The following is a 25,266-nucleotide window of genomic DNA, read 5'->3' on the forward strand; positions in this document are numbered from 1 at the left end:
CAATGAAGTCTCATAAAAAGAAGAAGACCGAGAGCAATTTATCTGGAGTAAGCAAAATTACGTGTGATACTGATGCAATATTTTAAAAGGTACTTGCTTTTTCATAAGCATAAAACGCAATATGTGGTACTTGCTTTTTTAAAGGAACGTTGATAAAGCTAGTCGTTTTGAAGTATCTTTTAAGAAATATACGAAAAACATTAAAAAAAGTATACGAAAAACATTAAAAAATTTAATTTGTTAAGAACGAAAACTATTTAACATATATATGGCATGTTAATTATGACAGCTACAAATCGAATCTTTTTTAGAAACATTAGAAATGTTTATTGCTACATACATATGATATGCTACTAGATAGGAGAAAAATCATCTCGTATATTCAAATTGTGCTTTGTTCAGGTATAAAACAACGCAAAACTGTAAAAATATTTTACTTCGTTTTGTTAAAAATTTTATACCCACTGATATAATCCAACAAACCAGATTTCATTATTAAAAAAATATGTAGAGGATTGTAATCTCTGTTTTGATTAAGGATGTTTTCTATTACCATGAAGTTTAACTTATAGTTCAAGACAACACAACACAAGCGGTTCTGAACTTTATTTCATATGCGGGCGCTCACTGCCGTACCTAAGGGGCCGGGCTCGAATCCCGGCGAAAGCATGGATGTTTGTAAATGTATAGTGATTTGTACACCATGAGAGCACTCAAGATATACTGCAAACCGAGAGAATGATTTTGGGCTTAAATAAGACAAGCGAGATTAGTTACAACAGCAACATTTTATATATGGCACTATATTTTAATGTTGGTATTCACACACTCCCCTACGTACCTTGTAGAGACATTAGGTTAATTGGAAAAGCCGGAGAGCTGAAAAATTAGCAATCGCCTTCACCGGAAATCGAAGCACAGACGTCTGGAATACCGGCCCAGCGTGCAGAACCACCACACCACGAAGGCTCGCTAGGAAAGCGGGAGAAATGCCTTATATACTTCCCCTTTTAAAGGGCGACTGAGGTTTTTAGGGGACCCAATCGCCAAATAATGGAAGTGGAGAATCTTCATGCAATACCTTTTAGTGCGAACGCCCCTGTAGAGACATTAGGATTCTTTTTGGAAGCCAGAAGAGATGAAAAATTAGCAATCGCCTTCGCAGGGAATTGAACCACGGACCACTGGAACTACCGGCTCAGTGTGCAGAACCACTACACCACGAAGGCACGCTAGGAAGGCGGGAGAAACACCTTATAACTGAAGTGACTAAAAGATTCAGACGGTTTGTTTTAGTATGTTCCAGCCAAATATTGATGCTGTTACAAAATGTTATTGCTACAACCAAACTATTTCACTGTTCAAACATTTTTTCTATTCTTCCAATATTTATTGACACTTTAATGGCAAAATGAATCCTATGGAAATTAACAGCTTTTTTTCCGTAATTAATGCAGTTAATTTGCTAAGATGTGTTAGAAAAAGGTTTCTCAAGTAACTGATTTTTAAGTTTATTTTTAGTATAATTTAGTTATTAAGTGCTTGCAAGAATTTTACGAACTGGAAAATTAGTGAATAGCGCTGAAAACCCAGGCTTTATTTGCTCAGTTTAACAAACTTACTTAGCTGATACTTTTGGCTATTTAAAGTATCTAACAAAAATGTGCTGATTCCAAGCATTTAGGTCACTGGATTTTAAGAAACTGTTAAATGCGAAAATTACGCATCAGAAAGGAAAGGCTTTAGAGGAAATTTCTCTAAATTTTTAGGTAGATTCATGCAACACTGAAATTATTTTAAATGTCATATCGAAAGAAATTATCACACTTTCTCATGCGTGCTGTTATAGTAAAAAATATTCAGGACGTTCAGCTTGTAGCTGAAAGACCATGTGATTAGAATCCTGGCGAGAAAACAGTTTAATTCTCTAGTTTCCCACCACCCAAAAACCTAAAAGTGTTTACAATGGATTTCGAGCTAAGGTATGGTTAAATGATAACTCATCACTAACTAGATTTCGTAGACTGAGCATCATGTTTCTTCTTAGTCGGCCTTTAAGTGGTAATTATTGCATTCTTCATGGCGTGCTTTCTTGGTGTAACTTGTAAGGATTATGTTAATTTTATTAACGGTTAAATTTTGAGTTAAACTTCTTTCCTGTCAAATTCTTAACTTCATCTTACTACTTTCGGCCAGAACAAAGTTTTAGAATCAGGTCTGAATACATAATGAGAAGGAGGGTATTTAACCGCAAAGTTCTACTTGCTGAGTTAGAGAGAATCAGAGTTTCTGATTAGCGTGCGTCCGCCTTTTTGGCTACTCTCGCTCAAAGCTGTTATTACGCTCGGCCGTACTCACGTCCTTGATAGCTTCACAGTCATCTCGTGTTTAAAGGGCCAACTACGTTAAAACTTTGATAGCTTCGGCTATATCCCTTTAGTTAAGCTTAGCTTAGTTTAATTTAGTTCTTAATATATTAAGTTCGAAGCCCGAGCGTTCGGCTTTATTGTAAAACTCCAAGACGGAGTTCTGTTAACTCTTATCTGAATAATAAAGGGTTATTTACTCTTCCATCTTCTTGTTTCTTGTCACACGAACTCAAGCGATTATTCGCTTATCAGTTCTTAAGATTCTTTACATTCAACGATAATTTCTAATTACACAAATTGAGAATTCCTATAAACTGATTAGCATTCTAGCTGGTAACTGGATCAGTGCCTCGAATATCAGCTAGAAAGCTGTTAATTTTTTACGTTTACTTTCTCAAAACCTGTACTTTTCTAGATTTAGAGAATAAAATCACGTAATAATTTCTTCTACACTGACTACCAAGAAGTATTAGGATTAGGATTAGGATTAGGATTAGGATTAGGAACGAGGGACGTGCGCACCATCCTTTACCATTTGGACACATATGCAAATGACGATATCTGCGATCCTAAGGTACGTCACGGACTACGCCGGTATATATCGTGTAGGAAACAGCATCGGCTTTAGTCGCATGTAAGATGCCTCGCAGTTTGGAGCTCTCTGATTTCGAGAAAGGTATAATTATCGGGTATCACAAATGTGGCCGATCCTTAAGGGACATATCTAGCGATCTGAAGTACCCAAAATCGACAGTTGCCTATGTGATTAAGAAGTGAAAGGTAAGCGGTGACTGTCGGAATGTGCCCCGTGTTGGCAGACCAACGAAACTGGGAGATAGAGACCGACGAGTGCTGTCCAGAGAAATTCGGAAGAACCGCACCCAACCGATGGCCCTCATCCGCGAGGAGTTTTAACAGGCATCCGGAAGTATTGTTTCAATGAATACCATCCGTAAGGAAACACATCTCCTTGTTTTTCATGGTCGTGCTGCTGCCCATAAGCCTTTGATCACAAAGTCCAACCGCGCTGCTCGGTTAATGGGGTGCAAAGCACATGGAAATTGGACCGTAGATCAGTGGAAACGGGTTCTTTGGAGTGACGAATCAAGGTTCACCCTTTACCGTTCGGATGGCAGGGTCTGGGTCTGGCGTCTATTTGGAGAACATCTCCTGCCAGAATGCATTGTGCCAATAATCAAGTTCGTCGGAGGTGGAATTATGGTCTGGGGGTGTTTTTCCTGGTATGAGTCCCCATTCATGGTAAGCTCAACTCCGATGCCTATTGCACTATTTTGGATGACGATGTGCTTCCTACGTTGTGGCAGTTTTACGGGTTGGACCCCTGTTACTTTCAGGACGACAATGCCAGTTGTCATGTTTCGACGTTAACAAAGGCTTGGTATGGTGCCAATGGAGTTCATCGAATGGACTGGCCTGCCCAGAGTCCAGACCTGAACCCTATCGAGAACCTCTGAGACGAGTTGCATCGCTGAATTCAGGGGTGCACTACTCGTGCAAAATCGGTGAAGGAACTTCTACGTCTTCTCCAAGCCGAGTGGAAGAAAATACCACTAGCTGTCATACAAAGACTTGTGGAAAGTATGCCCCGGAGGGTCCACGCTCTAATTACCTCTCGTGGAGGCTCTACCAACTATTGATTTTGAATAAAGTTAGTTTTTCTTTTCTATCACAGGTGTACAAATACTTATTGGTAGTCAGTGTACTCTCTGATTCCAAGTAAACCTGAAAGTTCATTTCTTTTATGCTGTGTGTCTTTACTCATCATCGGTTTCTGGAGAACCGGGGGAGCATTTGGGATGTAATCCTATATAAAGGCTTCAAGATCTCAGCTTCTATAAGAAAAATGAGCCAAAATAAAACAAAGCAAAGAAATAAGTTTTAGTCTAATTTATGTCTAAGTAAAGTAAAGTAATGAAATATTATTTAATTTCCATATTTTCTCTCTGCCTCATTTCGTAACGAGATTCATTCGTTCCACTATTTATATAGATTTGAGTGGCAAACAATTTTATTACTAGTCCCACCAGCTGCCGAGCGGTAAAAGCCGATGAACATTGGTTATTTCGATTTGGGGTTCTAATCTTGACGAACGGGCTGGCTGCATGGTTGTTTTTCTTGTTTTCCCCATGTGTAGCTTGGATGCGAGCCAGTTTCCGTTAAAAAGTCTTCCAAGGGACACCTTTCCCTTGGTGTGTGGTGCCTAACAGCGAAGCATATGATAAATAAATAAAATAAAGCAAGTTTATTACAAAGTTAGAGGAATGATGAATTGCTGTGGGCGAGAATTTTGGCTTGATCGCTGCGTCTGCCGTGATTAGTAAAGTTTTGTGCTGTTGGGGATTCCAACGCTGGTCCTGAATTGAATATTGTAGAATTAAAATAGATTCCGATTTGATAAGCGGTACGTTTGAATTTTTCTCGCGGTCTCGGCGAAATTTGTAGTGCTAAAGTTAGATTAAACTGTTGAACATTTAGCAACTGTGAAAAGAAGCTTGCATTTTAAACCTGGTCCAGATGGCTGGTAAATTTATGTTTGTATGCAATTCTTCACAAGTGGTGAGATGGAATAAACTTATTTTCCTTCTGTGTCTGTTTGCTTAGAGTTAAGAAATTTTGGTGGTGATAATTCATTTTCCCGAGCATACGTAACACCTTACTTTTGCTGTAACTGAGGTAATTGATTTGGAACACAAGAAAAGTGTTGCCAGTTTAGCTGTTGCATTGACACAGCTGTAAATCTTAATAGATATTAGTGTAAAAGAGACAGCAATATTTCTGTTATTGTAAGCAATGGAATGGACAGTTCACTTTACATCTTCTTGAACATCTGGCAAAGAATTTCAAGGATACGCTGCACGGAACTGAAAAATAAACCAAATAATTAAGTGCCAACCACTTCTTTAACAATTCCGATCAGAAAATGCCAGAGAGACCTATTTTCCAGTTCTTTCAGATGACAATATTCTCGCAGTGCAACTAAGCTTTGGCTTTTAGTTTGATAAAGTAATTTCACAAACAGTATGGTAGATGACTTTAAATGGTTTTTCTGTAGTTCTATAGAATAAGCACACGAGTAAAAGTTTTTAAATTTTAATAACATTTCTGTTGATTTCCTTTGATGGTGAAAATTCGGCAACATGCTCTCTTTCTCCAAAACTTTTTTTCTTATAATTGTGTGTAGCATACATATCATCTACTATATATCTCGATTAGAAACTACTTTAAGTGGAGCTCATTTAACCGCTTTGTTGTATGTGTTGCTGAAACCAATTAATTACATGAATGATGCATTAAATCTAAATGCGTCTATGGAAATCCATGAAAAGTGGACACCCGACGTTTTTATCTATTGTTGTCCCATAAATTTAGATGCTTTTTAAAAAAATCGGACAAAACAAACAAACTGACATATGTTGTGTAGAGAATTTGTCTGATCGCGTTATAAAAACTAGGTGAACGATTTTCTGATTTATGGAAATTTTAATTTTATTTGATTCTGAATTATTTATTTTAATGCTTTAATTTTGTGGAAAAACAGATGCTTCTGGGAATATTATTTAGTTTAAAGGATATTATTTATTTTTCTTTTATTTGCAATTTTTGTACAAGCTTTGATTCATTGTGAAAAGAAGCAGGGAAAGGAAAAATTTTGCTAAGTCATGATTTCGCGCGCTTTGTTCTTTAGAATGTTCTAGAAGAAATTTCATTGTGCAGTTGACCTTAGGACAGGAAGTACGTGACAGAAGGGTCAGAGGTTGCTACTTAATATTAGATGTAAGTCATTCAGGTTTGGGCGATCGGAAGTTCCGGTTTGGCTAATTGAAAAGGGGCGCGCATGCGCGTTCGCCCTTATTTCGCATTCTGGGTTGAAACGCAAATTTTGCCCAAATTAAGGGGGCGATAATTGAAGCCATAGTGGGAGCCCGCGTTTGAGAGGGAGAGGAAGAAAATTCGAGTTTGAATGACTTTTCGTGCGGAACTTACTTTTGGACGTTACTCTTGAAACTTGCTGTGGGGTTGAGCGTTGGAAATGATGTAATTTACGAAGAGAGATGCTCCTCGGCCGCGTTTTGACTAAGAGGCGAGAGACTTTACTCACTTACTCTTGGAATCACTTACTGGGTGGACTTACTTACTTTTGGGCTAAGATTGTAACTTCGAGCTTGCTCTTGGGATGAGCGAGAGAAGGCGAGCTGTAATTGCCTAGAGAGACGTTTCCGGCCGGGAGCTGCAAGCAGGCTCTCCTGCCGCGTTCTGGTTAAAAGGCGAAATTGAACCCGGGCGAATTATACTAAAAAGGTTTAAGAATCTCGGCCCTACGTTGCATGAGTTTTTTTTTTGCGGAAGGATTTAAGACTTTCAGGATTAAGACTCGTGGCCCGATTTTTCGAAGCGGGAAGACCAGGCGGTCAGCCGTGCTCCTGTTTCTGATTTCCAGAGTGAAAATTGCTTCGTCGTTATGAAAAACAGTTACCTGCCGTGTGTGTTTCGCCAATAGTGCCAGGACAGGACGATGTTCTCTGAAACTTCCATTTGCAACCATGGATAAGCGCCGCCGACGTCAACTCTTATTAGGATACGAGTCCTCCACTTCAAGATGTACACCACAAGATAAGTTCCTATTTTTTTGTGTTTGAACTTTAGGTAAGGTTTCAACGACTTCCTTGGAATGTAAAATAACAACGTCGAATCTTAAATTAATTTTCAGTCTTTCAATTGTTTCCCTTTCCCCTTCAAATTACCGAGACAAACCTTAAGGTCTTTATATGAATTAGGATGTAATAATTTAAGTTGTTTGTATAATCTTCCGTAGAACAGATGTGAATTGCAAATAATATGTTTTCCTTAACCTCTTAGAAATTATAGAACGGGTACCCGTTTAATTAAAAGAGTCATGTAATAGATTTGCAAATCATGAATTTTAATGTAACAAAAAGTAAATGACAAATTGAAGAAATCCCCTGTGTCTAAAATAAGTAAATTGAAAATGTAACACAAATAAGAAATTTGACTCTCTGATTAGGATAAGATTTAATTTTTATTGTGAGGAATTTGAATAAACTGATATTTAATCTGGAAACCTCTTACTTATGTTTTCTTTATATCTGTTATGTGTTTTTCTTATATATATATTTTACATGTTGTTTATTCGATCCTCTCACGGCGCGGTCCCGGATGCATTTTCAGAACGCAATGCATTAAAAATTCACTTATACGATCACTAAAAGTTTGGTAATTAGCAAACTCTTAAGAGTTTAGTTTCTTAGTTGATATTTAGTTAGTTGCGGTTTCACCTGTCTGTTTCTGCATTAGTTTCCTCCCTAAGAGGAAGTAGTAACAAGGCATTGGTGCCCATGATTTTACGGCAAAGTATAGAAACAGAACATTGGTGTCGTAGCTACTCAACAATGGTGCCGTGACCTCTGCTTAGTGAAGGATCGAATCAGTAACTGATTTTTGAATTTATTTATTTTGTATAACTTACTGTTTTAAGAAGGTGTTAAATTTTATGTGTGAGGACTAATTAAGGTTTTGATTTGAATTCTGTTTTCTGACTGGCTATGACAGGATATTCATTCTCTCGTTTAATTTAAGAATTGAATTTAAGGTTAGGTAAATTGTTTTCTTATAAAATTAACTAAAAAGATAGTGTTTTAGTAGGTGTGATTCGATGATTTCATACTGTGCATGTTAGGTTGTTACTAGTACAAAAGTATTAGGTTTTAAGAAGGTTTGTGAATTTCAAATATTGAGGCTTTCGAAATACTCAGTATGTTTTTTAGATGTAATGATCGATACTTATGTTTTCTGTAAAAGTACCGGAGTTGTCAATGAGTGGAGGTTTTTTTTTAAAGTTTTGAGCGTAACTGGCAGCTGATTAAATTAGCTTGACAATTTGGAAGCTTGTTTGAATGATTCAAAACTATTAGAGGGCGATATGTCGAAGAAAACGCGCCGTTCTGCGAGACAGCCTGACCCATCAGTAGAGATGTTGGAAGAGACAGCCCCGGGCGTAAGTGGTACTTCAGTTTTTGGTTTGGACCCACTGGAGTCAGTTCCTATTTTTACGGGGGGAGAAAATAGCATTAGCCTAGCTGATTTTTTAGATAGACTCGAACTGATAGCATCACATGTAGGATGGACGGAGTCAGATAAAGTTACGGTAATTCGGGTTAAACTTGGGGGGGGGGGAAACGGCGGAATTGGTTAGGAATAATCCGCGTTTGAGGAGCGAAGCTGGTTTTTCCTACTTGGTAGGTGCCTTAAAGGACAGGTTTACAACAGTTCAAAGTCTACATTCCCATATTCGCTCCCTTATACAGGCATTTCAAAAGCCGCGGGAGTCAGTCAGACAATTCGCTGGGCGTATCGAGGCTTTATCTTATAAAACAGTGCCAGTAGAAAGGATGGGCGATCCGGCAGCAGAGACTCAGAGACAGGAATTGCTATTATCACGCAGTTTTGGAGGAAGAGATGTGGATAAAAAACCATGCTGAGACAGATTTTCAGTCAGCTGAAGTTAAGGCGGTCCATACTACGGGTACGGTAAATTCCAAGGACACTCTTTGCGTTTCAGGTGAAAATGTAGAGCTTGTAGAGGCTATTAGATTGCAACAACAGAAATCAACCCAGTTGACACAGATGATGAATACTTTGCAGAGCCAAATGCAATCTTTGATGGTGCATAATCCTCGGTCGAGATCCTTACAGCCTAGATGTTTCCGTTGTAACCGGGTAGGACACATAAGCAGAAATTGTTATGTAAATGGCAGGTCTAATAACGAGCAGGGCAGATCAGATCACAGATTTCGACAAAGAGAGGCAGGAACGGCGAATAGACTTAATTCTCGTATGCACTCGAACATTTGGCGGTAGCATCCCAGGACCGAGGTGCAACTGGTAGCAAATTGAATCACCAAGCTCAGACATTTAAGTTAAACTAGAAAAGGGTGGGGAGAAACACGCTTCCATTTCATCCTCGAATGCCCTTTTGGTGGTGCCATCCGTCTTTGTAGTCACTACAGGAGAATCTTCATTACCAATAGTAGAGGGTTCTATATTGACAGAAATTAAATTTTTGATAGATTCGGGGGCAACGGTTAATATTATAGAGGAAAAAATTATTGCAGGGTTAGGGGATAAAGTTTCATTTTCTCCTTGTAAACTTTATTTAAAAGGAATTTCTAATCAGAATGTTCTAATGACACGAAAAGTTTCACTTCCCGTAATATTGCAAGGCAGGATTTTTCCTGTTGAATTTCTCATTAAGGACAAGGACTTTTCTTTGCACTATGGTGCCATTTTAGGAACACAGTTTTTACTTGATAATGCACTCATTCTGGATTTTAATACTAAACAATTACTTGGGCAAAATTTTGCTTTGCGTTGGTGTGACAGTTCAAATTGTTTCTTTCCGAGACCGATAGATTCCTTGGATTATTGCTATGCAGTTCGTAAACATAAACTTTTGCCGTTTTCTGAGAATGTAGTAAAGGTAATTGCTCCTACATTTAATGATTCGCATGACACAGTCCTATTAGAGCCGATTGATAAAAACTCTCATAGTAAATTCTCTGAGGCAAGATTAGTTAATTTAAATAATGATTCTAAGACTTTTAATGTCAAATTTTACTCCACGGACTATTCATATTAACAAAAGAACTAAGCATCTATTCTTCCTGTTACTGTGTCTTCACTAGAAACTGCTTGCGTGAATAACACGACGACCATGGAGAAAGGAAAGGATTTTGAGTCGTGGGGGGGGGGAGAATTTGACCTTTCTCACTTGTCAGCGGATCAGCAGCAGCACCTGACTAAGCTTTTAGGCCATTACAATGACATTTTCGCTTCTTCTGTAACTCAGCTAACGGGGTGCGATACAATTCTACACAATATTAACCTTAAGGATAGTATTCCGGTTCGACAAAAGCCATACAAAGTGCCTTTTCATCTTCGCGAGGAATTAGATAGACAAATAACAGAATTATTGGATTCCAATATTATTCAAGAAAGCGATAGTCCATATAGTGCGCCGGTTCTTTTTGTAAAGAAAGCTGATAATACTTATAGACTAGTGACGGATTTTCGGAAACTTAGTGAAAAAACTGTTGAAGATTCATTTCCTCTTCCTAATATGCTCGAGCTTGTGGAACAATTGGGTGATGCGAATTTTTTTTCCACGTTGGACTTAACTTCGGGTTTTTTCCAAATGAATGACACCTTTAAAAGTGGTTTTTCTTCCCTTCCGGGCATTACGAATGGCTTCGGACACCTTTTGGTATGCGCAATGCACCCAGTTCCTTCCAAAGGCTCATGTCTGTTGTCTTAGCCAATCTGTCCCCGTTAAAAATAGGCATATACATAGATGACATTGTGATAGCTTCGAGTACTTTTGACGAGCACCTTGAAAAGTTTAAAATAGTTTTTGACAGACTCAGAAATCATAATCTTAAGTTGAAACCGTCCAAGTGTCATTTTTCTCAAAATCCAAATACCGTATTTACGCGAATATAATGCGCATCGTTTTTGGCCAAATGTAGTATTCAAAATTAGGGTGCGCATTAGATTCGATGGCGCATTAGATTCGAGTGCAAAGTTTGCCGAAGAGTCAACCAAATTTAAATCGTAACAAAGGATTACTGTATTTCTCGACTACATTTACCGTTACATTTATCGTTGACACATTATTGCATAGAGGATACAAACTGCAGAGTACGTAGTCAAGAAATGGAGGGCAAACAGAGAAGAATGTCATATGACGCTACTTTCAAACGTAAAGTAATTCTTTATGCTGAAAAAAATGGCAATAGAAAGGCAGGGAGAGAGTTCAACTTAGCTGAGAGCAATGTTCGCTTGTGGCGGCAACAGAAATTGGCACTGTTTGCAACTAAAGCTAGTAGAAAGAAATTCACTGGCCCTCGCAAAGGAAGAAACCCTAAAATTGAAGAAAAAGTTTTGGAATTTGTACGTGAAAGGAGGGAGAATGGACAATCTGTGACTAGTGACACCATAAGAAATAAAGCAAAAGAGAAGGCTGAAGTTCTTGGAATACCGAAACAAGAGTTTAAGGGTGGCCGTGGATGGGTGGATCGGTTTATGAAGCGGATGGGCTTATCTCTAAGACGCCGTACAACAATATGCCAAAAGCTTCCTGCAGATTTTGAGGGAAAACTACTAACATTTCAGCGGTATGTCATTACACTTCGGAAGGAAAAGAATTTTTCAATGGGGCAAATTGGCAACGCTGGCGAGACGCCAGTTTGGTTTGATATGCTCGTAACTACACCATTACGAAGAATGGGACTAAGGATGTTATCATCAAAACTTCGGGATGTGAAAAACAACGCGTAACAGTGATGCTGGCAATAACAGCAGACGAGTGCAAACTCCCCCCTTTCTTAATCTTCAAACGGAAAACATCCCTAAAACCCCTAAGAATGAAAAAGCTATTCCCAGATGATGTCCTGATTCGAAACCAAGAGAAGGGGTGGATGACGGAATCATTAATGCTTGATTGGCTCCGAAATGTATGGGAACGCCGTTCCGGTGGGCTCTCCAATCCACCATCAATGTTTTGTCTGGACGCAGTTCGTGGTCATCTCACCAACGACGTAAAAAAGAAGATGCACAGCCTAGGCAGTGATCTTGTTATAATTCCTGGAGGGATGACGTCTGTGTTACAACTCCTGGACGTTAGTATAAATAAACCTTTTAATGGGTACGTTCAGGCGGAGTACAAAAAATAGTTTTGTGAGCCAAACCGTGAATTGACCCTGACAGGAAAAATAAGCGTGCTGCACCGCACATTGTTGCACACTGGGTTTCTGCTACCTGGAAAAACATCGAAGCACCAATGATTATGAAATCTTTCAAGAAATGCTGCATTCAAATTCATCGAATGGCAGTGAAGATGACGTGCTCTGGAACGCTGAGGATGACGATGACGATGATGAGGAAAGAAGAAATGAATCTGCTTCTGACGAAGAGAGCTGGGAGGATTCCAGTGATGAAAACATTAATGAATAAAGACGTTTACTATTAATCACTGATTCTAGAAACTGTTAGCTAGATAGAAATATTACGATTTATTTCATGTTCATATTTTACGATAGGTACCGTATATACGGTAGTGGTAATTAACAATGATTGTTTCACATAACAATAGCCCACTAATAGGTCAATTCTATGTTCTGCTACTTTACGTATAAATCCATTAATGTATAAAATATGGTATCTAAATTTAAATAAAATTATCATACCATTGATTGATAGTTTATATAAAAATCCATTGTTGTATAAAATAAGATTCAATAAATTCCTCATACCATTGATGCGCATTACATTCGTCGACAAACAATTTTTTTATTATTTAAAGTTTTAAAATGGGGATGCGCATTAGATTCGATGGCGCATTAGATTCGCATAAATACGGTAACTTATCTAGGATTTAAAGTATCAAAAGGTATCTTAGAACCAGATGACAGAAATTTAAAAGTTGTACAAGCATTTGTTCCTCCTTGGAATAGAAAAGAAGTTAGAAGGTTTCTCGGGCTTGTAGGTTTTTATAGAAGACTTATACCTAATTTCGCACAGAAGGCTCTTCCTCTTACACAGCTAACAAAAGAAAAAATTGTATTTAAATGGGCCAATGAAGCTCAAAATTCCTTTGTCACTCTTAAAAATGAACTTTTAAAGGAACCTATTTTAACTCTACCTAATTTTTCCAAACCGTTTTCGCTTTGTACGGACGCTTCCAATTTAGCCTTAGGAGCTGTTCTTTGTCAGGAGGATGATACTGAGTTCTTGCATCCAATCTGTTACGCAAGCCGGAAGTTAAAATATCCGGGGACCAGATACAGTACAGTTGAAAGGGAAGTTTTAGCAGTAGTTTGGGCAACTGCCTTTTTTCGCCAGTACCCTTTAGGGAAACGGTTCACAATTTATTAAGATCAAGCGTCACTGTCCCACGTACTAAAATTGAAGGATCCCACTTCCCGGATAGCTAGGTGGATTATGGGCTTGTTCCAATTCGACTATACAATAATACATTAACCAGGGAAATTGAACGTAACAGCTGATTTCTTTTCTAGAGCAGTAAATGTAACGCATATTGTTCAAAATTCTGTCAGTCCAGACTTATTACAGACGTTCAAAGAAGAGCAGGGTTCAGATATGCAGTGTAAGCAGATTATTTCAGATATAAAAAAAATTTGACTCCTAGTCCTCGTTTTTTGAAATTTTTTATGCGTAATGGCATTTTATATTGTGAATATGCTAAGCAACGTACCCGTTGGCAAAAACTGCACAGGTTGGTTGTTCCACGATCTTTAGTTTCACGTATTCTGCAAGAGCACCACGATTCGCCGGTGGCGGCGCATTCCGGGTTCCATCGCACACTGCAACGTATTCAAAAATCCTTTTATTATAAAGGCATGCATAGGGACATTCATAATTATGTAAAATCTTGTCATTCCTGTATCGGAAGGAGGGGGTCACCGGCCTTCTCACAAGGCTCCTCTTCTGAGACTGCCTGTGGCTTCCCGTCCGATAGAAAGAATAGCCATGGACATTGTTGGTCCCTTACCTATTACTTTACAGGGAAATAAATACATCTTAGTTATCACTGATTATTTTACGAGGTGGCCCGAGGCTTATCCTTTGAAAGACTTTACTTCTGAATCTATCACAGAAAAACTGGAACTTTTTATTTCGGCTCATGGTGTGCCTTTACTTTACACGTAGTTACTGACAGGGGCTCGAATTTTATTTCACATGCAATAAAAGAAGTATATCAGAAATTAGGCATCACTAAACACACCACCACCAGTTACCACCCGCAGTCTGACGGAGTCGTTGACGCTTAAATGCTACTCTAATAAATTCTCTCAGCCACCTTGTGAGTGAGACGCAGGAAGATTGGGACAGACATTTGCCTTTTGCACTTTTAGCGCACAGAACTGGACGGCATAGCGCATTACTGGACTGCCCAGCATTTTTTCTTTATGGAAGAGATTTAAATTTACCTATTGATTTGTTGACACAAACAGACTTTAAGACTTATCGTGACACAGACACTTATTCAAGGGATTTAATTTTAAGACTCCGCAGGGTTTTCTCTTTAGTAAATAAAAACTTAACGGAGGCGGCTGAAAGACAGGAAAAGATTAGAGACAAGGTTGTCTTTTCGAAAAATATTAAAATAGGGGATATGGTGTATCTTTTTACTCCTGTGTTGCGGCCTGGATTGATTAAGAAATTTGTGAAGTTTAATAAGGGTCCATATAGAGTGGTCGAACAGGTCACCAAAGTGAATTTTAAGATTCAGTTACGAGCCCACAGCAGTCGCAGGTAGTGCATGTGGATAGATTGACAAAGGTACCTGAACGTATAAACTTTCCTTCATTGCAGGCGTGCAATTCTGATGCTCCAGAGAGAATTCATAATCAATGTGCTGATATTCCTTATAGCCTGAGACGTAGGGATTCGCAGGGTTTTGTTGCTTACTAATGTAGGGCCTTGCAAACATTTTTTTTTTGGGCTCAGTAAATCAGAATTTAGCGAAATATATATATATATATATATATATATATATTGATTTTTTTTTCCGTTTGGCCAAACGTGAATTTGTATATGCATTAGGTTGTGTTACTATTATTATTTTTTGTGTGTGTCTTGGATAAAATTCTAATTGGTATTTGCACAGCGTATTCGTTATGTTAATTTTCGGAATTGATTTTGGTTGGATTGAATTTTTGGACAATCACGTTTTCCTTCTTTCTGATTTTTTGTGTGGGGTATTTTCGGCTGGTTCCGATGTTCCTTGTGTTGTAACGTTCTTTTCTTTTCTAATGCTGGGCCCTGATCAGGCCGCTTCTGTTCTTAGACGTGATTGTTTGGGATTCATTCTTGGAAGTTATTCAATTTCGTAGTACTTAGGGGGGTCTTTACTCTTTGTTTGAATACGTTCATGTGGCATATTTTATTTGGATTTGTTTGAATTATTAGTGTGTTTATTTTCTCAGGAATTTATTTTATGTATCTGCGGCGAGTTAATTATCTTATTTTTTTTTTTATTTTATTTTTTTTTTTTTTGGTGTGAACAATTGGATTAGATTATTTCTTTCTTCGGGTGTGAGTATCCGAACAAATTCAGTGGCTTATCTAGCGCCAGGGAAAAATTGACAGATAAAGTCTTCAACTTTGAAAGAGTGATTGTTCTTCCTTGTTCGAAGGTGAGACGTAGGGGGGTGAAATCTGGTTTTTCTTTTTAGGTCAAGTTTCTTGGCTTGTATTCTACTAAACTGTCAGTCAGCTGTTTGTGTTTCGAGCATTGTGATCTTCTACTAAAGGGTATTGTGGTGCTGAGTTCTTACATTACGGGGTTGTTGCTTTCACTTTCTCGCGTTGAAGGCTGCAGGGGGGAGTTGCTAACACAATGATTTCTAACTACAGGGTTTTCCCTCGCTTGCATTGACAACTCCGTACTCATTTAATGTACTCCATGATTGTGCTCAGCAGAAATTGTCACAATAGTAGAATGTGTTCGACCTTAGGTGAAATTGTTTACATTAACGAACTGAAAAAAAATGAATAGATAAATAAACGTTCAGAAATGTGGCCACACAGAGACTGCAACACTAGTGTGATGTAATGAACTGAAAAAAAAAAAAAAAGAATTTCTTTTTGTCAAAATATTCTTGAATTCTTGATCTTAGACATATTTTGTTTTTGATTAACGCCTTATTTTTTATTTTTATTTTTGTATGTGTTCTGAATATTTCTAGGTTTAATTAAGTGATTTAATTGATGTTTTTGATTAATTATTTTTCATGATCTTCCTTGAGTATTTTAATTAGTAATTGCCTTGATTAATCTTGTTGTTTTGCTTCCACATGTTGGATTGAGATTTAATGTGTAAGTAACGTCACTGTTACCAAGGAATCGGGTGAAATATTGGTACATTATGTTATCCTTTAGACTTATTGCACAGTATGAGTCATGGTATTTTAAGAAGTGTCTGTCTGCTAAATTTTGGTAAACCAAAATTTAATTCCTTAGGGGAAGGCATGTTGTGTAGAGAATTTGTCTGATCGCGTTATAAAAACTAGGTGAATGATTTTCTGATTTATGGAAATCTTAATTTTATTTGATTCTGAATTCTTTATTTTAATGCTTTAATTTTGGGGAAAAACAGATGCTTCTGGGAATATTATTTAGTTTAAAGGATATTATTTATTTTTCTTTTATTTGCAATTTTTGTACAAGCTTTGATTCATTGTGAAAAGAAGCAGGGAAAGGGAGGCAATTTTGCTAAGTCATGATTTCGCGCGTTTTGTTCTTTAGAATGTTCTAGAAGAAATTTCATTGTGCAGTTGACCTTAGGACAGGAAGTACGTGACAGAAGGGTCAGAGGTTGCTACTTAATATTAGATGTAAGTCATTCAGGTTTTGGCGATCGGAAGGTCCGGTTTGGCTAATTGAAAAGGGGCGCGCATGCGCGTTCGCCCTTATTTCGCATTCTGGGTTGAAACGCAAATTTTGCCCAAATTAAGGGGGCGATAATTGAAGCCATAGTGGGAGCCCGCGTTTGAGAAGGAGAGGAAGAAAATTCGAGTTTGAATGACTTTTCGTGCGGAACTTACTTTTGGACGTTACTCTTGAAACTTGCTGTGGGGTTGAGCGTTGGAAATGATGTAATTTACGAAGAGAGATGCTCCCCGGCCGCTTTTTGACTAAGAGGCAAGAGACTTTACTCACTTACTCTTGGAATCACTTACTGGGTGGACTTACTTACTTTTGGGCTAAGATTGTAACTTCGAGCTTGCTCTTGGGATGAGCGAGAGAAGGCGAGCTGTAATTGCCTAGAGAGACGTTTCCGGCCGGGAGCTGCAAACAGGCTTCCCTGCCGCGTTATGGTTAAAAGACGAAATTGAACCCGAGCGAATTATACTAAAAAGGTTTAAGAATCTCGGCTCTACGTTGCATGAGTTTTTTTTTTTTTTTTTTTTTTTTTTTTTTTTTTTTTGCGGAAGGATTTAAGACTTTCAGGATTAAGACTCGTGGCCCGATTTTTCGAAGCGGGAAGACCAGGCGGACAGCCGTGCTGGGCAGCAGTGCTCCTGTTTCTGATTTCCAGAGTGAAAATTGCTTTGTCGTTATGAAAACCAGTTACCTGCCGTGTGTGTTTCGCCAATAGTGCCAGGACAGGACGATGTCCTCTGAAACTTCCATTTGCAACCATGGATAAGCGCCGCCGACGTCAACTCTTATTAGGATACGAGTCCTCCACTTCAAGATGTACACCACAAGATAAGTTCCTATTTTTTTGTGTTTGAACTTTAAGTAAGGTTTCAACGACTTCCTTGGAATGTAAAATAACAACGTCGAATTTTAAATTAATTCTCAGGCTTTCAATTGTTCCCTTTCCCCTTCTAAATTACCGAGACAAACCTTAAGGTCTTTATATGAATTAGGATGTAATAATTTACGTTGTTTGTGTAATCTTCCGTAGACTAGATGTGAATTGCAAATAATATGTTTTCCTTAACCTCTTATAAATTATAGAACGGGTACCCGTTTAATTAAAAGTCATGTAATAGATTTGCAAATCATGAATTTAAATGTAACAAAAAGTAAATGACAAATTGAAGAATTCCCCTGTGTCTAAAATAAGTAAATTAAAAATGTAACACAAATAAGAAATTTGACTCTCTGATTAGGATAAGATTTAATTTTTATCGTGAGGAATTTGAATAAACTGATATTTAATCTGGAAACCTATTACTTATGTTTTCTTTATATCTGTTATGTGTTTTTCTTATATATATATTGATTTTACATGTTGTTTATTTGATCTTCTCACGGCGCGGTCCCGGATGCATTTTCAGAACGCAATGCATTAAAAATTCACTTATACGATCACTAAAAGTTTGGTAATTAGCAAACTCTTAAGAGTTTAGTTTCTCAGTTGATATTTAGTTAGTTGCGGTTTTACCTGTCTGTTTCTGCATTAATTTCCTTCCTAAGAGGAAGTAGTAACAAGGCATTGGTGCCCATGATTTTACGGCAAAGTATAGAAACTGAACATTGGTGTCGTAGCTACTCAACACATACTACAGTACGATTTGTTTCTAATTACTCATCAGAGAGGCAGATTAGTTTTAACATTCACTATATTTTAGTTCAAGTTCTCATCAATTAATGCGATGCACCGTAATTATCATGAAAATTTAAAGTGCTTATAGGAAGATGAATAATTCAAAGCTTATGATTGCTATAATATTAATAATATCGTAGTATGCCCTCAAATATAAGTGAATAAATGCTGCATAGTTTTAATGTTTCTCATTTTATTTCTATAATATATACTAACAATACCATCTGTTGGAGAAAATTTGAACAAAAATATAGGTCATGCCAAAGCATTTGCTTTCTTGTAAGACTTTATGTGCAGATCGCACTCTGATTCTCCAGTCTTTTCTATTGTATATAATTTTTTAAAAAGTGATCAAAATTATGGTACACCCTGCATTAATTCTAAATTATAGAAAAAAGCGCATAACTGTTGTTAAAATGATCATATACATTTTAAGAGATTGAAAGACACATCTCTTGTCTTATGAGCAAATAAAGAAGTGATGAAAGCAAGCAAGATGTATGAAATTTGGAAAACAGGCAATGTTTTTATTACATAAAAATGAAACAGAGCTAATATTTCACATATAAAAGGTTTTACTTCGTGAGAACATTCTTATCGGAACTGTAGATTTAAATACGAAGATATTTAAATCCCCCATACGGGGAAAGCTGCAAATAAATATAATTCATAAACTAAATTGTTTAGCTTTCAACTCTGGTTGTGTAGTAAAGCAATTTCGTTTAATTAAAAACAGTTTTGCCTTCTGAATGTTCTATAGATCCTTAAGATCGTAAATATCAGCACTAAAAATATGAACTTAAGCAGAGACAAATATCAGAAGACAGATCTACAAACCTGTCTACAAATACTTAAACCTTTGACCTTCAACCATTCATATTTATATATAAAGTCATTTCTTCTATTAGTTCGCATGCAGTAGTAAGATAATCCTGGAAGAGCTTTCTCTTATTATTCTAGAAGAAAATCAATAAATAATAATCCATAAAGTTACAGGAAGTACTTGCTCCAAGAAGACCTTCACGTCTCCAGTTTCCTAACGAAACAGACGCAATTACATTTTACGGCGACGCAAGACGGAAAGGAAGGCCTAATCAAATTAATAAAGATTCTGCCTCTTGTGCAAGCATATGAGGTATGTCTTTGAGAGCAATGGAGGTGAGCAAGGGAGACGCCGCGACTTGTCTTCTGTTGCCAGAGCAATGGGATTTATTAATGAGGGAGTCAACAAGGTGACTCCTGAGATGCAAGGTGGTCTTAAGTGTGGAGGGCAAATGTCCACATCGTATTTTCCGAGTAAGGTTAATTTTCTGTTACTTTTATTTGTCGACAGTAAAGCAGAAGGATAGATAATAAAATTGGAGATGCACTTCATAGTTGGATATAGTGAAAACAATGCAATAACAAAGAATTCATGTTCCAATCCAAGTTAAGCAACGAAAGAAGAACTCGTGATCTAGGAACTTCATGTTACATTTAATACCTCGTAATATATTTTGCTGCGAAATAAACAAAATTGATATTTACTGTTTGCAACAGGTAAAACAAAATCTTTACTGTTAAATTAAATCACTGAATTACCATTAATCAAAATCTTACTATTCAAATACAAACATTTACTGTTAATAAAAATCTTAATGTTAAATAGCATTAAATTCAGACGGAAAAGTGTTTAAATTTTATAAGCTGCGGAGCCTTGTTTTTGCAATTCTTTTTTGAGCACAAAATGATATAAATAGAAAGATATCATTGAATTAAAATTACATTAACTTGAAAAGGAGATTATCACTTGAAAACCATAATATATAGAGAGAAAGGCAACAATTTTTTTTTTTATAAAAATATAATCATTCCAAGGATTTTCGCTTTTTGGTCTTTTTGCAATTTAGTTGTAAATTATTCTTACGTATATATATATATATATATATATATATATATATCTACAGAAAGATTTTAATCTCTATCTTACTACAAAACCTCTACTACGTATTATAGTATAAGGTATTTCTTCAACTTTCTTAGTGTGTTTTCGGTGTGTAATGGTCAGCACGCTGGGAGTGTATTCCAGAGGTTCGTGGTTCGAGTCCCAGCGAGATCATTGCTCATTTTTCATCTCTCCTGCTTCCAAAAACTCCTAATGTCTCTACAATAGTATATTAATTGTATAATATAGTAAAATATTACCGAGATGTTGAGATAAAATTATTTTTAATGAGTTACTTTTCTTATACTAATGAGGTTCTACGGAATGAAGTTAAGCGAAAGATTTTAGGCCATTTGCATTGGCAACAGCTTCCTCTCATATTTCTGATTTTTATTTATGACGGAAAGAATTTGATTCGCTAGATAGAAACAGTAGCATCACTTCCGGAAGTTGTAAAATAATGATAAGTGTCTGATGTTTCAGATTCTATTTTCACACCTGGCGATTTCGGGAATTTGTGCTTTAAATATGAGGAATCACTTACTTGCCTGTTCCGCTTTAACTAAAAGCACTTTAATATTTACACAATCAATTGTGGATGACAGAAAAACCCGATTTCAGTTTTGCAATAAGCACAAAATATATAAGAAGGAATACAAACGCTTTCAGTTACACAATGAAAGTTTTATTATTTTCAGCCCAAAGGAGCGTTAACCCAGAAGGGCTATAGTCTCGAAACGGCATTGTGCGTCGATGCACTAAAAGCGTTGAATTACTTTTCAAACTGTTGCCACTAAATATTATTGTCCTGTATGAATGTATGTATGGTTCTCACTTAGTGAAAAGACAAAGGTACCTAGAGCCATCAAATTTAGTCTTCCTCCCGAATAGGACACCTGGAATTCCTAATTTTGAATTTCGAATTTGTTTTATTATCTGTTTTCTATTTGTAAACATTTAACGAATTTTTGATTAAAAAACTCAACGATTTCAAAGTGAAAAATAGCAACACTGCACAGAATAAAATATTTTTATCTCTAGCGCGCGAGACTGTCTACCGGAAATTCTAAGGATATGTGTTTTAGTTATTATTAGCCAAAATCCTTTCGAAACGTCTATGTGTGTGTAAATGGGGAAAAAAGGTCCTTTAGGAGTAATATAAAATACGAAAAAAGCGTTCAGATTTTTATTTTGCTTTTATTCCTCCTCCTCCAACTACAATTGACCAAGTGAATTTCATTTTATTTCCCGAAAACAAAAAATAAAATATATATACTTTTTAAAAATTAGTCTTCTAAAGTATCAATATGTGACCAAAAATTCCTTAAAGGAATGAATAATTTAAAAAATAATCGAAATCTTGTATGAAGTTAAATAGTAAAAAGATGAGAACCAAATATGAAAAACTTTCAAGAATATGAGTTTCATGAAAGTGATTAAAAATTTATCAAATTTGCGAAAATGGTTTAAATATACGATCCATCAAAACTCTTTATTTCCCGTTTTTTAAAGAAAGGTTTATCCTCTTCCGATCAGAAATTTACCAAGTTTCAAAATTCTTCATTTTCGTCTATAGATCTCTGTTTTTGATGCCTATAATTTAATTTTTCTAATACGTAAAAACGCTACCAAAATAAATATGAAAATGGAGCACCTCTAATAAAAGGGCACAAACTGTTTAAAGCGCTGAACACAAAGTATGTTCTTAGATTCGAAAGAGTGCATAACAAGTTTCGCGCTTGGTATGAATGTCAAGATATCTAGACTTTTCAGTCTATTTTTATATTAAGGAACAATACTAAGCACGAAACTCCTGTCATCTTATATTTGATTACTCTACATTTTCCATCAGAACTTCACTGCTCTGCATTTAAAAATTTGATTGCAGAGATATATTTCCATCCGCCTGTCAATATAGCAAGGTCTCGCTATACTAACTTGATTGCAAAAGTTTCGTTGCATTTCTCAGGGCAGCACTCATTTTCCAATGCTTCGAGATGTACAGTATAAATACAAATAGAAAAAACATTCGTTTCGAAATTGTTGTGAAAAATAATGCTTTTTTAAATTTATTTCTTTTAATAAAATCCTCTTTCTTAAAAATATTCATTTTTTTCAGAAAAATATTATAAAATAACTTAATCGACATTTATACGGCAATAAATGTAAATGGAATACGAAATTTGAAAAAAACATTTTTGTTTTTAAGATGATATTCTTAACTATTACCGAAAGGAAAGTTTTATTAAAAAATAAATTGGGAAGAAGAGCCTTGACATTATTCATACTTTAGCTTATTTCATTAGATGTGATGCTTGTTAATTTTATTTTCGCCTCAGGAATAGTAAGAGATTGTTTTCGTTATGAAGAGCAAACCGAAAAGACGTAATGCAAAACTATCCAGCCTTGCCACTTAGCAAAACAAAATCTTTTTCATTTAAATAAATAAAATGGCACATATACATAGAAATAAATCAATAACAACAACAAAAAAATTCTGAAAGTTTTCGGATTTTATATTATTCTCAAAGGCGCTTTTTTTAAGCTTTGTGTGTTACCTTTATTTATTAAATATCATATTCTTCGCACTTAAACCATAAAATTTAACTCAGAAATATCACAAAATAATTTAAATAGAGCATATCCTTAGAATTTCCGATACACAGTCTCGCACGGTGGAGATTAAAATGTTTTTTTTTTTGGGGGGGGGGTACAATGTTGCTATTGCCCGCTCTGAAATCGTCCAGTTTCTTAATTAAAAACTTATAAATGCTTTACAAAATATGAAATAGATAATAAAACAAATTCCAGATTCCAAATTTGGGCTTCCAGATGGCCATATTCGGGTGGAGACGTACATTATTAAAATTTGATAGCTCTAGGTACCATTTTTTTATCCTAATACGAGAAACGTACAACGCAGATTTCATTATTTAGTTCTTTAACTCTAATACAGGGCGATAATATTTGGTGGGAACTCTTCGAAAAGTGAAACGCGTTTGTAATAAAACGCCACAAAATGCCAAAACAAAATTAACAGTCCTTCTGAGCTAACGCTCTTTGTACGTGCTTTCCTCATGCCTTGTTATTGCAGAATGTGTCAAGATTAGACTAATGCGAAATTACTCTCTTTTAGCGTACAAAAATTTTAAACCTGTAAATGTTTATAACCTTTCGGTTGTGGTTACCTTATCATCAAGGAGAAATATATTGGCAACTTCTGTACAGGGAATAATTCTACTGCAAAGGAATTTATGGCTTCTTGTTTCCAGAATCGTGAAGCAGAAGTAGGGAACTCTTCTGACATTAACCCTAGAATTCAAATCTATTACTAGACAATTACTGCGTCTTTAATTTTTGAAAGAGTCCTTAAAAGGGCATCAGATCCAGTCTGCTCATGATATGAAGAGGCTTATAGCAGAAAACAGGCTTGCATCAAGAAGATATCTTCAATTTAACTTGTTAATAGGACTGCTGAACAACTTTCACAATTTTTCATTTCACAGTTATTTTTCGGAAAGTGTAAATACACAGCGAAAAGTCTTTGACTTCTGCTTATATGTTTCCGAACTCTTTCGGTATTACAATTAATTTATGGTATTAAATATCTGGAATATTCAAGTCAACTATGTATCGATAAACAAACAATTATCCAAATATCCAAGACAGATTTTCAGCACAAAATTTCAAGCCGAAAAATGAAAGAAACATTTATGGCTATAAACGAAATTTTAGGATTTTTACAAAATTCCCTTAGCCGCCTTTGTTTACATCATTTAAAAACGAAATTTTGAATGATATTACGCTGCCTGACAGCAAAATAGTGACACACTGAAGGAAGTTTCAAAAACAGATAAAATTGTACTCACACGTAGCCAGACTGGTATAGAACAAATGATTCAATTTTCATATACATATTCCATGAGCCTGAAATACACGGCGATCACTTAGGAAGCTTCGTTTCGGACAATGCAATGTTGAATCTGACGTGTTATTGATTCGTTAAGAATATAACGCTATATATATAACGCCCTGAGGTATTGTAGGTCATGTAGTGTCGATCCGAGTTCCCAGTTCATCTTCATTTCGTGGAGTTGGAAAGGTATTCAACCGATGATTAATCGTTCCTGCAAATTCCCTCTTAATGAGACATCAGCTAATCGGCCTTACCAAGAAAGCATCAACACAGCTCTAAAAATATTTAAGCTGTTGTTGTGTTTATCTTGTCCATATCCCATGGAACAATGGTATTAATGTCCTTTTTCATTTTATGCTGTTTATTTTCACTTTATACATAATTCTGTTTAAGTCTCCAGTATGTCATTATCTGATAACTTACAAAAGTTTAATATTGTTTTTTTCATTTATGTATATAATTATTGATTTTGTTTTATGCATAAATATATATGCTACTTTCCTGCCAAATTTTGTGTCAATCAAAGCAGTATTTGTGGGTTTTTTTTTTGCATTTTACATCTTCGTGCTTAACTTTTGGAAGTGAGTGTATCTTACGTATAAGAAACTAATCGAATCGCGGCATGAGCTTTGGTCTACAGCTAAGATCAGACGTAGGACGCATAATATGTTTCTGAAAGTAGAAATAACGCAATATAGTTAATTATTCCGCAATATAATCGCTTTATTCTATTCCAGGCCAAAATCTGAGTTGTCAATTGAAACTGAATATCTTATCTATATCCTAAATTACGGCTCGTTCCTACTCGGGTCCCTCACTTTGATCTGTTGTTACTTCAACTCATAAGAAATGTTTCCAACTTCTAAACAAGGCTCTTTGG

At 36.2% G+C, this 25,266-nt stretch overlaps 1 protein-coding gene across 4 annotated transcripts in view; it reads right to left on the reverse strand.

Moving 5' to 3' along the window:
• LOC118182896 (uncharacterized) overlaps positions 1 to 25,266 on the reverse strand; it is a 462,070-nt gene that overhangs the window by 89,019 nt on the left and 347,785 nt on the right. The gene's annotated exons all lie outside the window — the stretch shown is intronic.

Source organism: Stegodyphus dumicola, chromosome 8, assembly GCF_044657685.1.
Source record: "Stegodyphus dumicola isolate Sdum_Otavi_A_Nest chromosome 8, ASM4465768v1".
NCBI lineage: Eukaryota > Metazoa > Arthropoda > Arachnida > Araneae > Eresidae > Stegodyphus > Stegodyphus dumicola.